Source organism: Prionailurus viverrinus, chromosome F2, assembly GCF_022837055.1.
Source record: "Prionailurus viverrinus isolate Anna chromosome F2, UM_Priviv_1.0, whole genome shotgun sequence".
Classification (NCBI taxonomy): domain Eukaryota; kingdom Metazoa; phylum Chordata; class Mammalia; order Carnivora; family Felidae; genus Prionailurus; species Prionailurus viverrinus.
Window position 1 is genome coordinate 72,655,508 of NC_062578.1, and position 12,323 is coordinate 72,667,830.

At 45.7% G+C, this 12,323-nt stretch overlaps 1 protein-coding gene and 1 long non-coding RNA gene across 3 annotated transcripts in view; both read right to left on the reverse strand.

Annotated features, from left to right (window-relative positions):
• The window catches only part of ASAP1 (ArfGAP with SH3 domain, ankyrin repeat and PH domain 1), a 347,294-nt gene that overhangs the window by 245,330 nt on the left and 89,641 nt on the right, over window positions 1–12,323 (reverse strand). The window lies entirely within an intron of this gene.
• LOC125156354 (uncharacterized) lies at window positions 362–10,723 on the reverse strand. Its single transcript, XR_007148557.1, has 3 exons — window positions 10,657–10,723; window positions 9,507–9,584; window positions 362–774 (listed from the first exon to the last, which is right to left on the reverse strand). It is a non-coding gene; the product is annotated as an uncharacterized LOC125156354 (long non-coding RNA).

Here is a 12,323-nt window from a genome sequence, read left to right on the forward strand (position 1 = left end):
TTTCATTTCACTTTTATAACAAATACTTTAAAAAGCAGTTTTATATAAAGATCTAAGAAATCTGTAGCGGTTAGAGAGAAGTGTTTTTTAAAAAGGGGAAATAATAAAATATCCAAGTAAATATCCAATAAAAATAAATATCCAGTAAAATATCCAAAAAAATATGTATTCACATTACAGAAAAAACTAGTAATAACAACATTCACAAAGATTCTAGTACAAAATTGTTCAATCTTGGGGTGCCCAGGTGGCTCAGTCGGTTAAGCGTCCGGCTTCAGTTCGGGTCATGATCTCACTGTTCGGGGGTTCGAGCCCCACGTCGGGCTCTGTGTGGACAGCTCAGAGCCTGGAGCCTGCTTCGGATTCTGTTGTCTCCCCTCTCTCTGCCCCTCCCTGGCTCATGCTCTCTCTCTCGCTCTCAAAAATAAAATAAATGTTAAAAAAAAATTTTTTTTAAATAAACAAAACAGAACAAAACAGTTCAATCTTTCATGCTAAACTTTTGGTTGGAGGCCAAACCATGTTGTGTTCTGTTTGGCCAAGTGGCTCTCAAAACTGAAAGTGAAATGAAATGACAGGAGGCCTCCACTTTAGGTTCTCCTCCTGCCCACCCTCACTTCCTAAGTACTCTTACCCCTTCCAAGCTGGCTGGATTACCTAAAAGGTTATTCTCCAAAGGGTTCTACACCAAAACGCTAACTTTGAGCATATTTAGATGATGCAGTTATAGGTGGTTTTCACATTCTTCTTTACTTCTGTACCAAACAGGGAAGGCTACAAAAAAAGAAAAAGTTAAAAAAAATAAATAAATAAAGTCATGGCAGGGCATTTCCCATCCTGAAGCACAAAGAGTTACATGCACTGAAATGGACTACTGGATGTGTTCATTCATTCGGCAGTATTTCTGGAGGACCCTTTGTGTGATGAGCAAGGTGCCGTCCCAAAGAAGCTGAGCCTACAGGTAGGGGTCTCGTGTGCACAAGGGTGGGGAAGAGGGAACAACGGTTAGGGAAGGTCTCTTCTGGATGGTGACATCTGAGCTCTGTCCGGAAAGACGAACAGGTGCTCACCTGGTAAGAAGGCAAAGGGTATGAAACAGCAATAAGCTTTCCAGATGCTTCTGCTCCTTCAGGCAGCGGGAAAGGAGGGCAGCAAGGAGCCCTCTGCTAAGGAGAATGGACGTTACCCCCTGAACAGGGAAAGCTACTGAGGCCCACACGTAAAGAGTTACACCTTCATTTCCAGGTAATAAAAAACCGGGTGTATCAAGCACTCTTCTTGGGTAATGGAAAAAGCCAAGCACGTGATGAAATGCTATCACAGAGCCCCAGCTCTTCATTCATTCACAAACCCCGGCCTCCCTGATGCTCTGCCTGCACGCTACTCAGATTCAGCAAGAGTTCAGGAAACGACATATATGGTCCGTTTTTTACTTTAAACTAGAGCATGAGTCACCAAATTTGAACAGAACTTTAGGCCATAAAACAAACCACTCTGATGGCTTAAAAATTACTTCTAGCTATGGCATATGACCAAAATAAACTTTTATTTGACAATTCAGAGCCAACAGAACACAAAATGAATGAAAGATCTATTATACTTCATGTGTATAGCGACTGCCTGTTGCTTTCACATTCTTGACGGCCCTGTACCACATCACAGAGTACTTTTCATACCAAGCATCAACAAAGACCCCCCTTCAGACTCTGGAAAAACTGGGCATCTCTCTCAGATGCCAACAGCTCTCCGTTCACTGATACAAAACAGCAACGTGATTAGGAACAATCACCTTACTGACAAAGTACCTCTGTCACTAAGAAATCTTCCCTTCAGATTATCCGAGTACGTATCGGACGTGCACACTTCCCTTTCAGAATATCAAGCCTCTCTCCTTTTCCTTCACTAGCTTCCTGTGCTCACTCTCATTCCCAAAATTCTTCGTCACTGCTCTGTCACTGACACGAGAAGCATAAGGAGGGCCGATTTATCCTCTCCTCCCCTCAGAGTGAACAGGGGACCGGAGCATATCCCCTGCTCCCTCCCCTAATGCGAGCATTATCTGCCCCGCAGTGTGGTCTCAGGCTGGTTCCCTTCCTTTTCATGTGGAGACACTGACCATCTTCACACCAGAAGGACCATTAAACAGACACCTGTCATGAAGCAGACCCTCCACCAGGCATTCACACAATTAATTCATTTCATCCTCAGTATCACACAACAAGGTCCATGTAGGAGCTCTGTTTTGCAGATAAACTAAGGCCCAAAGAAACTGAGGCATAGGGAGCGTAGCAAACTGACCAATCGTGAGATACACAGCCAAGACCCAAACCCAGGGGCATCAGATTCAAACCATGGCTGGTCACACCTACTTCTACTGACAGCCGACAAAGCAAAAGACAGCAAGGGTCCTATCCGTGTACAGTGCATATGGAAATATTGTGATCTAAAGCCAGAAGTCAAGTGTCTGGAGAGTACACAACCACCCAAGTGAAAAAAGACACAGAAAGAGCTGAGCAGTGGATTCTGGGCCCGACTGGGGGGGTGAAGGGGGCCCAGCAGTCCCTGCAGCTAGGGATGTGTTCTCCGTCCCACCCCACTGGTGACTCCTAGGGCATTCTGGCCAGGGAGAGACATCACAGGTCAGCTGGGAACCCCAGCTCATGAGAAAGCCCTGTGAACACACCAGGAGTAGCTATTCACAAGTATGAGCCCAAACAAGAGGTTATTAAAATTGTTAGGGAAATATTTCTTTTATGGTGCTGCCCAGTTGGTCTCAGCCTATGATTTGCAGTAAGTTTTCAGGATGTTAAAAGCAAGTGCAAAGTCCAGGCACTTTAATGATTATGAAGTATGACCACCGGGAAATGAGATTTCCAAGACAGATAAGGGGAAGGGAGGCCCAGAATGGGGACAAGCCGCGTGCAATGGAAGCTACTCGACTCCAAATGCCGTGCAATCACTGCCCACCAGACGTGGACACCTGGGATTAAAATATTGCAAAAGGAAGCCTCAGAAGCAGCCCTCTAAAAACAATCATGCCTCCCACTCATATGACCCAAGATAAATGTTTGCTGAAAGAATGGAATGATCCACACATCCAAGGCAATGATTCTTGCCTCACACGAAACAATCACAAGGGCCTGCGTGTGCCTGTGCATCACACCACACACGTAAGGACCGTCTGTTTGCATCCTTGCTATTCACAGTGTGGTCTGTGGTCCGGCAGCAGCAGCATCACTTGACGGGCTGTAAGGAATGCAGAACACGGGGCCCTTCCCCAAACCTACTAAATGAGAAGAAGCCGTCGAACAAGCTCCCCAGGTGATTCGTGTGCATGTTAAAGTCTGAGACACACGTGAAGCAAGCCGTACAAAGACATGACAAACTAAAGGAGCCAATATGTGACGAATGTCTCCAGTGCACCTGATAAGGTATTTAAGAGAAATAATAAAGAGTGAGGAAGGATGGATGATGTCAGCATCTTTCACGTGATGCAACAGAAAGATTCAGGAAACATGCAACAGCCTCATGATCTGGGTGGAGCACGGCAAAGCCAACCACAGGCAGACAACTTCCTGACAGTCCTCACTGCCGTATCCGTTATCGGACCAAAAGCACCTATGTGCATCCCCAGTAAAAGATGCTAGAGTGCCAGAAAGGGAAATTTTACTCCACAACCAAACCAGATGTTACTTGGCTGGAATAATGTCAAACCCCAAATGAAGCCACTAGAAAACACTGAAGAGGAAATATTTCTCCATCCAACAGCTCCTGTTAGAGGCAAAAATCTCCTCCCAGTGCATCGTAAGAAAGCAGCTGGAGGGCTTCAGCCAAGACAGAACTTCTAGTAGATGCAGCTGCTGGGCTTGCACAGGACAGTGTGCCGATGGTTTGGGCCCGGCAACGGGGACAAAAGGATCCCTTCCCAGTCAGGCTGCTTGCTTCTGTTGGCCAAACCAGCCTTCAATAAAACATCAATAATTAAATAGCACTCAACCAAAATTAATAATGCAATAAATGGACTGTGATGGGGGAGCTTCCCTCTTACTGCAAAGGGCTTGACAAATACCTTGTGGGAAGCTTGAAAAATGTTATCAGAGATGCTGGGTTTTCTTAACAGCCAACGCAAACACAAAATGCACAGGTATCTGTTAATCAAGGTACACAATTCGGCACCAGAACAAGGAAAGTCCATAATGCTTCTAACATGAAATCACTAGCTCTTAAAAAGAAACAAACATACAAACAAAAACAGTTAACATTCTTCCAGAAAAGTCAACCCCATAGGAGCCACTAGCAACTAAACACAAGGCAATAAACCAGCTCCGGGGAGATGAGTCAGGGGTCAGAGCACTCCCCACACCCAAGCAGCCCCTCCCTGCCCTGGGTGGAGGGCATCACGGTGGTCTGCTCTCCCTCCTGACTTTCAGTCCTGGGCAATGGAAAGAGAACAAAGCTTGGAGGTCAAAGAAGAAGAGTTTAAGGTCCAGCTCTAATACATACAGTAAAGCTATGAGTCTGCACAGGTCCTAGAATTTACTCATCAGTTAACAATGATGACAATTACACACAGTACAGCCAGGATGAGAAAGAAAAGAGTAATAAAAGGAAGAAAACAGGGATAGGGACTCCCTGCAGCTGGGCCCCATAAGTAGGAAAGAACTACATTAATGCAAAAATATCCTCATGTCTCCTTCCTACTTGAATCATCCAGAAACAAGAGCCACTACAGACTTCTCCTTATGTCCTAGCTCTTGTCTTCAGGGTCAAGGTCTCCCCAAGGTGCCAAATCAGGTCAATGTCCTAGCATTAATGTGCTAATAAGAAAAAGATGAATGCTGGATGTAGGCCAATGCTCTTAGGTATCATACATGCACATCCATTCATTCTGGATGTGTCATGGTCCATTTGTCTGTATGACCCGTGATGGGCTGGGAGAACTTGTAATAAGGAACTCAGGTAAACAGAAACAAAAATACACGTTGCTATGGGCACCCTGCTCAAACTGCTTGGAAATAACCCAAAACAAGGGTATGCCAACCAGACCAGTCATGTAAATAGAGCACTAATACGTACTTGTGCACAGTAACTAGACGGAGAAGAATATGTCCTAGTATCCTCCTTGAGAGGAGTTCTGAATGTAGCTGGGAGGAATATAGTGATAATTTCTCAGGGTAAAATGGTCAAAGCTCCATGGGGCACATCACATTAACAACACACATCACTACACTGCCTTCGCCAAGAAGGATGAGCTCAACACCTGCAGGGACCTTATCTGGCTGAGTGAAGCATGCAAGTCTGGGGCCAGAGCAAAACTGCTTGGAACAAGAGCAGAGAGGTGGAGTCCTGTACCAGCAGTCTCTTTGTCTGAGGTTCCAGCTGCTGAAGAAATGTATCACTCTAAGGGGGATCCCTGGTCTCAGGCTGACACCACCTGGAGAAAGAGGCCATTGAATGACATATATATTCATTCAACAAATATTCAATGAGCTACACATGCTCTTTAAATAGGCACTGAGTAACCAGTATAAACAAAAACCCAGCAAGACATGGTTATCCTGTACATTTTAGTCTAGTTTTTGTCTAGACAAAGACAGGCTTGTAAATGAGCAGCAAAAATGGAGGGTGCTGGGTACCTTTATGGTTGCCTAGGGCACAGGGCTGCATATCCAAGGCTTCACCAAGAAGGATCGCAAGCTGTCTGAGACAGAAGGGCATCGTAGAGATCCGGAACCCTTCTTTTTTTCTTATCAGATGGAGGCTGATACTTAACACTGCTCTGTGGTCTACACCTCTAATGTGTCAAAAGAAGAAAGAATTTCACACCAGAAAAAAAAGGGGGGAAGGGATGAAACCACTGAGGGGAAGGAGGAAAAAAGAGAAGAGGTCTGGAAGAGCAGTTGGTGCTACTGAAATTCTATCCTGCAGACCATGACAGAGTCACACAATACAGGAATTCTGAAGTTCTCTAACAAAACCACCAGAAAACTGCAACGGCCAACATTTCATCTCATGGATGTATCGCTAAGTTTCCAAAGAAAATTGCTAACTCCACAATTGCTAATTTATTTTCATTCTGGAAACAACCTTTGCAAAACAGCTGCCAGAAGGGATCCAACTCCACTACACCCTAGTCCTTTGTTTGCAAGTTCTTTATGTGCTAACTGAAATTACACCTATCACAAAAAAGACACCATGCCTCAAGGAAGACAAGTGGAAACCACTGCATTTACAGAAATAAAAGGCCCCCTGGGTTTTCTTTCCTTTACACGTGTCTAGACAAGACACGTAAGTCAAGGTGACTGCCATGTCCAGTGTTCTCCCTGCTGGGAGAAAACAGCCCTGATGCTCTATGCCCAGGGTGGGCATCTCAGACCAGGGCAGACACCTGCAAGGCTCCTCCACTGGCTGGCCAGTGAACCACGAGATGGCCTGCTCAATAGGGTGATGGTTCTCAAACTTTTGGGTCTCAGCCCCCTTTTCATCCTTAAAAAATTAAAAGATCCCAAAGAGGTTTGGCACTCTTTTAAAGTAGGTTGTGTCTATTGATATTGGCTGTAACAGAAATTAAAACAGGATACTTTCCAAACTCAAAACACATTTAACTCGCTGTTGCAGGATGACACTGCCACACATCACATAGCCTCTAGAAAATTCTACTATACATTTCTGACAGAATAAAATGAAAAACGCAAATAAATAACGCCCTAGTATTGTTATGAAAATAATTTTGACCCCATAGAGTCCCTGAGAGGTCTTGAGACCACCACAGACCCCAGACCATCCTTGGAGAACCTTTGTAACAGGGGAATGACAAACGCTGAGCAGTCAGACAAACTCACGCCAGAACTTGTATTAGCAAATAAGGGAAGGCCTGGCCAATCGACAGAAAATAAAAACACAGGCTGGTAAAAGGATGAAATGGATTCCAAAATATTTCACAAGATGTTCATGTGTTTTCCAAGCTAAATTACATTTTATAAAGTTTGAGCACCTACTTACAACAATGATCATATTAACTCCAAATGAATGGTACATGCTGCAAACAGTCTAGAAATATCAACTGGCAAGGGCACCTGGGTGGCTCAGCCAGTTAAGCATCCGACTCTTGAATGAGGCTCAGGTCATGATCTCATGGTTCATGAATTCGAGCCCCACGTCACGCTCTGTGCTGACAGCGTGGAGCTGCTTGGGACTCTCTCCACCTCCCTCCCCACCTCTCCCTGCTCGTGTATTCGCTCTCTCTCTAAATAAATAAACTTTAAAAAATCTTCTTAAAAAAAAATACCAATTAGTGCAACGCCTATATTAACTGACATTTGGATTCATTTCCTCTATCAACCACTTGGCCCGATTCCTAGGTAATAATGCAACATACCACTTTTTCAGAAATGTCTCCACAGTGTATCAAAAATGAATATACTTCAAAGAGAAACGCCATTATAAATTCTGAATGCTAATTACGCCTGCTAGTCCTCCCCAAATAATCAAATCCTAACATATCCACAATAATTAATAAAACCAAAAAACAAAAATGTTATTGCAATGGACTGAGTATTTGCATCCCACCCCCCGGCCCGAATTCGTATGCTGAAACCCTAATCTCCCAGAGTGGTGGTGTTAGGTGAGGCCTTTGGGACATAATTATGTCACGAGGATGGAACCCTCATGAACGGGATTAGTGTCATATAAAAGGGATCCCACAGAAATTCTTTGTCCCTTCCACTGTGTGAGGGCCTCACAAGAGACCGACCATACTGGCACACTGACCTTCAGCTTCAAGCTTCCAGAACGACAAGAAACAAATTTCTCTTGTTTATAAGCCACCCAGTCTATGGTATTTTTAGAAGTTTGAACTAAGACAGAACTATAGTCCTATCAGGAAATAAAAGCTGGGGGGCACCTGGCTGGCTCAGTCAGTAGAGCATGTGACTCTTGATCTCAGGATCTTGAGTTTGAGGCCCATGCTGGGTGCAGAGTCTTTAAAAAAAAAAAAAGGAAATAAAAGCTGGGTTGCACAGAGGTAGTAGGTAGGTAGTCTCCTTCCACCCCGTGAAAATTTAAGTACTAAAGGCTAGCAGAATCTTACCCACAGCTTTGCAAAGAGCTTTTGTAACACCTTTCTTTCTTGAATTAACCTTTTACCTTTCCTCTACTCCCAACCTGAAAACTTTCCCTTTCACCAAAACAGTCTGTCCTCTGTTAGGACACTGGCCAGCCTTGCTAACAGGACCCCTTGAGCCTATTATCTAATCTACACATAAAAGGGTGAGGACAGCTTCCCCATGGGGATGGCCCTAGGGTTTACAGCTACCACTTATACTGAGCATTTACCGTGTGCCAATGCAGCACATAAGACGCCCAATAGCCATTATTTCCTTTCAGACTCAACCATCCTTTCAATGTCTCTTATACCCATTTGACAAAGAGCTAGGCTCAGAGCGGTGCAGTGGCTTGCCCTGGGGTCACACACTGAGGCACTGGGGGGCGGGGGGGCGCAGGCTATCAAGGAGCTCCTGATCTTTCACTTGCATTGGCTCACTTCCCCTCACAACAGCCCCACGCAATAGAACACCAAGCAACAGGACAGAACACATACCACAGTTGGGAAGAAAGCACATATTCACAGGTGATGTTGGCAGCAGGTGGCTCAGGCACAGAGACATCAAGCATCTTGCTAAAAACAGCACAGTCAGTAAGTGGCAGACATTGAACAGTACCGACCTCATATGGTGGGGGTGACGTTGAAACAAGTGGACACAGTTAAGTTAGAATGGTATGTGATTAACAGCAAGCATTTGATTAAAAATGAGCTGCTCAGTTAAAGTACTCTGCATACAGGAAAGGTCCACAAAGAGTAGCCAGCAGCTGCACCAGAAGATGTGTGTGCAGCAGATAAAGAGGGGGACCGTCCTCCAAGACCGTTACCCCATCAACTCCCAAATAGCTTTGGTGCCCACAGCCACCCCAGCAAACAGTCTGCAATACCCTCGGTGACTCTGGCTGGTCCTGCACACACCTGTGTGGAATTTCTTTCATCTCTGCTGCTCGGGCCAGTCTGCAGCTCCAACAGATCACGGACCTCTTTGACAACCTCCCCCCGCTAGGGCTCCTACTGCTTGCTTGGGGCTGGGCTCTCACTGCTGGGTGCCGGGTCCAGAACTGGGGCTGCTGGCCTGACAATCAAACTCACAGTGAGGGGGGCAGGGGACACAACACCCAAGAACTTAAGGAGCATGGATTCTCCCCCCAGAGGAGAGTGTGGGAAATGAATCCTGAAGTTCAAGGAATTCTAGGTAAGCTTAACAAATACAGAGTAACCCTTCATCAGGGAGGCTTTTAAGGGAAAAATAAGGTCTTTGTCAAGGAAAAAGCCAGAAGCACTAGAGTCACCTCACCAGGAATCATTATTTAACCAGCACTCACCCCTCTGTGAGCTTTTAAGCAAGTTAACTTCTCTGAGCTACTGTTTCTTCATTGCTACCTCATAAAGTAAAAGAACATACCCAGAAATTCTTTGTAAACCGTAAGGTGCTGCACAAACGTTAGACGCTGGGAACCCGTTCAGCTGTTAGAGGATCGTGCTGTGGAAAAGACGTGGACAGATAATTTAGGTCTTTGTAGAGAACAAGTTCCAAGAGCCGGCAAATTTACAAGAGATCTTGAGTAGAGCGAGGGGGCCACAGGGAACCTAACAACCAAGACCGGGAAGTGGGAGAAGGGAGGAGCCGAGGTGGGAGGCGGGGCCATCATCACAAGGCTCAGCATTGGGCAATTCTCTCCCACTGGTATAAACTGTTCTATTTCATTAATTCCTAGAATTTTTAAAATTGTTCTTCCTTCCTGACAAAACCATCTCTGGGTTCAAACACAAAACAAAATCAATGACTTAAAATGCAACAAGATGATCAGTAAGTGTTTAAATCAATAAAAGCACTAACTTAAAGAGATCTGTATGGTTCTGTGCCCTGAAGGAGGCAACGGCTACAAACACCAGGCTGACGAGAAATCTCAATGATCTGGAAAATGAGGTGGTTGACCTCCATGATCTCTAAGTCTACTTTTGGCTCTAAAGTGCCTAGGTTACATGATTTCCCGTAAACTCAACAAGTCCTGAAATTCCTCCCAGCTCCCCTCCCGATCAGTCCTACAGACAATACTTCTCCCAGACTCTCCTTATCCTCAATTCTTCCGCACACAGAGCCAGGGTCACCTTGGCCTAAAATCTTCATGGTCCCTCCAGTGTGTGTGTGTGGGTGTGCATTCATTCAAATAGGGCTCATTCTATGGGCTCCCAGGCTGTGGAATCTGACAAACAGAGAAAAGAAAGTCCTGTCCTCAACAGTAACACAACAGCTTTGGAACCAGCATCTCAACACGGAGGGTTCTACATGAAGAAAAGGCTGAGCAGAATGGTTGGAGAAGGGAGTGACCCCCAAACAATGGGCTGTTTTCCAAGCATCATACAGTCCTGAGGAAAAAATGAGTGGCTGCGAGGCAAAGGGGGAACTTCCCAGGAAATGAAAAGCTACCCCGTCTTCCCTCAGAGGCAGAAGACAGAACAACACAGCAACTTATCCTACAAGGGAGTCAAAGGACATCAGACCCTCAGGAAGAAACCACTACTGCTTCAGAAATCAATGCAAATTAACTCACCCTGGGTAACAATTTATGCTGGGTATGGAGCAAATCTCTCTCTCTCCCTTCATACTATGGTGTTTCTGGGAGAAAGGGCACAAGCAGAAATTAGATATCTGATAACTGATATTTTTGGTATTCGTACTCTTATATTCAACCCATAAAAGATATACATATTTTTAAACAACGAATTTCGAATTTTTCATTCCAGGCTCAATTTCTTTGAGCGGGCTATAATGCCTCAGGCAGTAGTGTGACAGTAAGGGCCCAACAGGCCTGGTCTGAACATGAACTCTACCACAGACTACCTGTGCCATCAGGGCAGTCATGGGTCGCACTTAATTCCTCCCTATAAAATGCAGACACTCATGCAAAGCTGCTTTAAGAATTAGAAAGATTTACCTATGGAACTTAGCACAGCACTGGCCTCCAAAGAGCAGCTTAATACTGTGGCTACTATAATATTATAATGGCTCCTGAATGCTTAGGACAGCTCAGTGACCTGAATGGATGCTGAAACACTTCCAGAAGGCTTTAGGTAAAATACTAGTTTTGGGGTTTTTTTTTGGGGGGGGGGGGGGGGAGGCGGGGGAGGGACAGGGAAGGGTGCTGTTTCAGAATAGGGTTCTTTTAAAACCAGTATTTGCTTTAGTAATGTCGCATGGTTGGTGGGGGGGGGTTGCTAACAGATCAAGCTAAGTCACCAAGTCAAGTGACATGATGCGTTATGGCAGGAAGTGAAATCGACACTAAGCTCTCAACTGACAGCTCCAGAGTAAAAGCATGCCCATCACCCACAGCACGCCTGGGTAGGCACGAGGCACCAGGAAGGCCACCCTGCTCCCCAGAACAGACAGATAATGAAAGTGTCACCACGGCAGGCTCCTGTCCATTACTCACACTTGCAAGAGCAAGCCCGGGTGAGGCGCCCACAGTGCCTGGTACCACAAGCAGACTTGACCAAGCAGCAGTGTGAGGTCCTGGGTAAGAAATGCAAGCAGAGCAGTGGAGAACCTGGCACCTCTCCGAGTCTCTGTTTCTACCATCTGTAGAACGGGGACCTGAGAATCCACCTCCGGAGGCTGATGCAAAGATTAAATAATGCAGAGTCTTTAACTTGGTGCTGTTTCTAACACTTCACTAGACTCAGATGTGGGGAGAGAGAGCCAGCTACACTGCTGGGTGTGAGAGGATCCCCTGCTCACCACCTAAAACTACCTCCCAACAGCGACTGAAAGCCTCCCCCCCTCCTGATGGGTCAGGGCATCCCGCACTGTTAGAAGTACAAACAGCTCTGGGAGGGTGGAGCTGCTATGGCGCCTTATCACATCAATGCCTTTAGGTGAATCAGCCCTGACGTTTTCATCCAGGGGAGTTACCTAAAGGCAGACTTCGGTAAGGAAGATGCAGGTCCTCAGCCAGGGTGATCACGGGGCGGGGGGAATCCTGGGACCTAAGAGGAAGCCAGAAGCCTCAAACGGGCAGGAGGATGAAGAAAGGTATCGAGAGGGCAGAGACAATGACACCAATCGTGGAAACACCTTGGGCTTCACAAATTCCAGCTTCCCCACTGACCACACACCCGGGTCAAGTCACTGTATCTCTCTAGGCTCAATTTTCTCAACTGAAAAGATGAAGTTAATACTGTTTACTTTCCTGATGCTCTGAAGCTTCTGTAAGATACC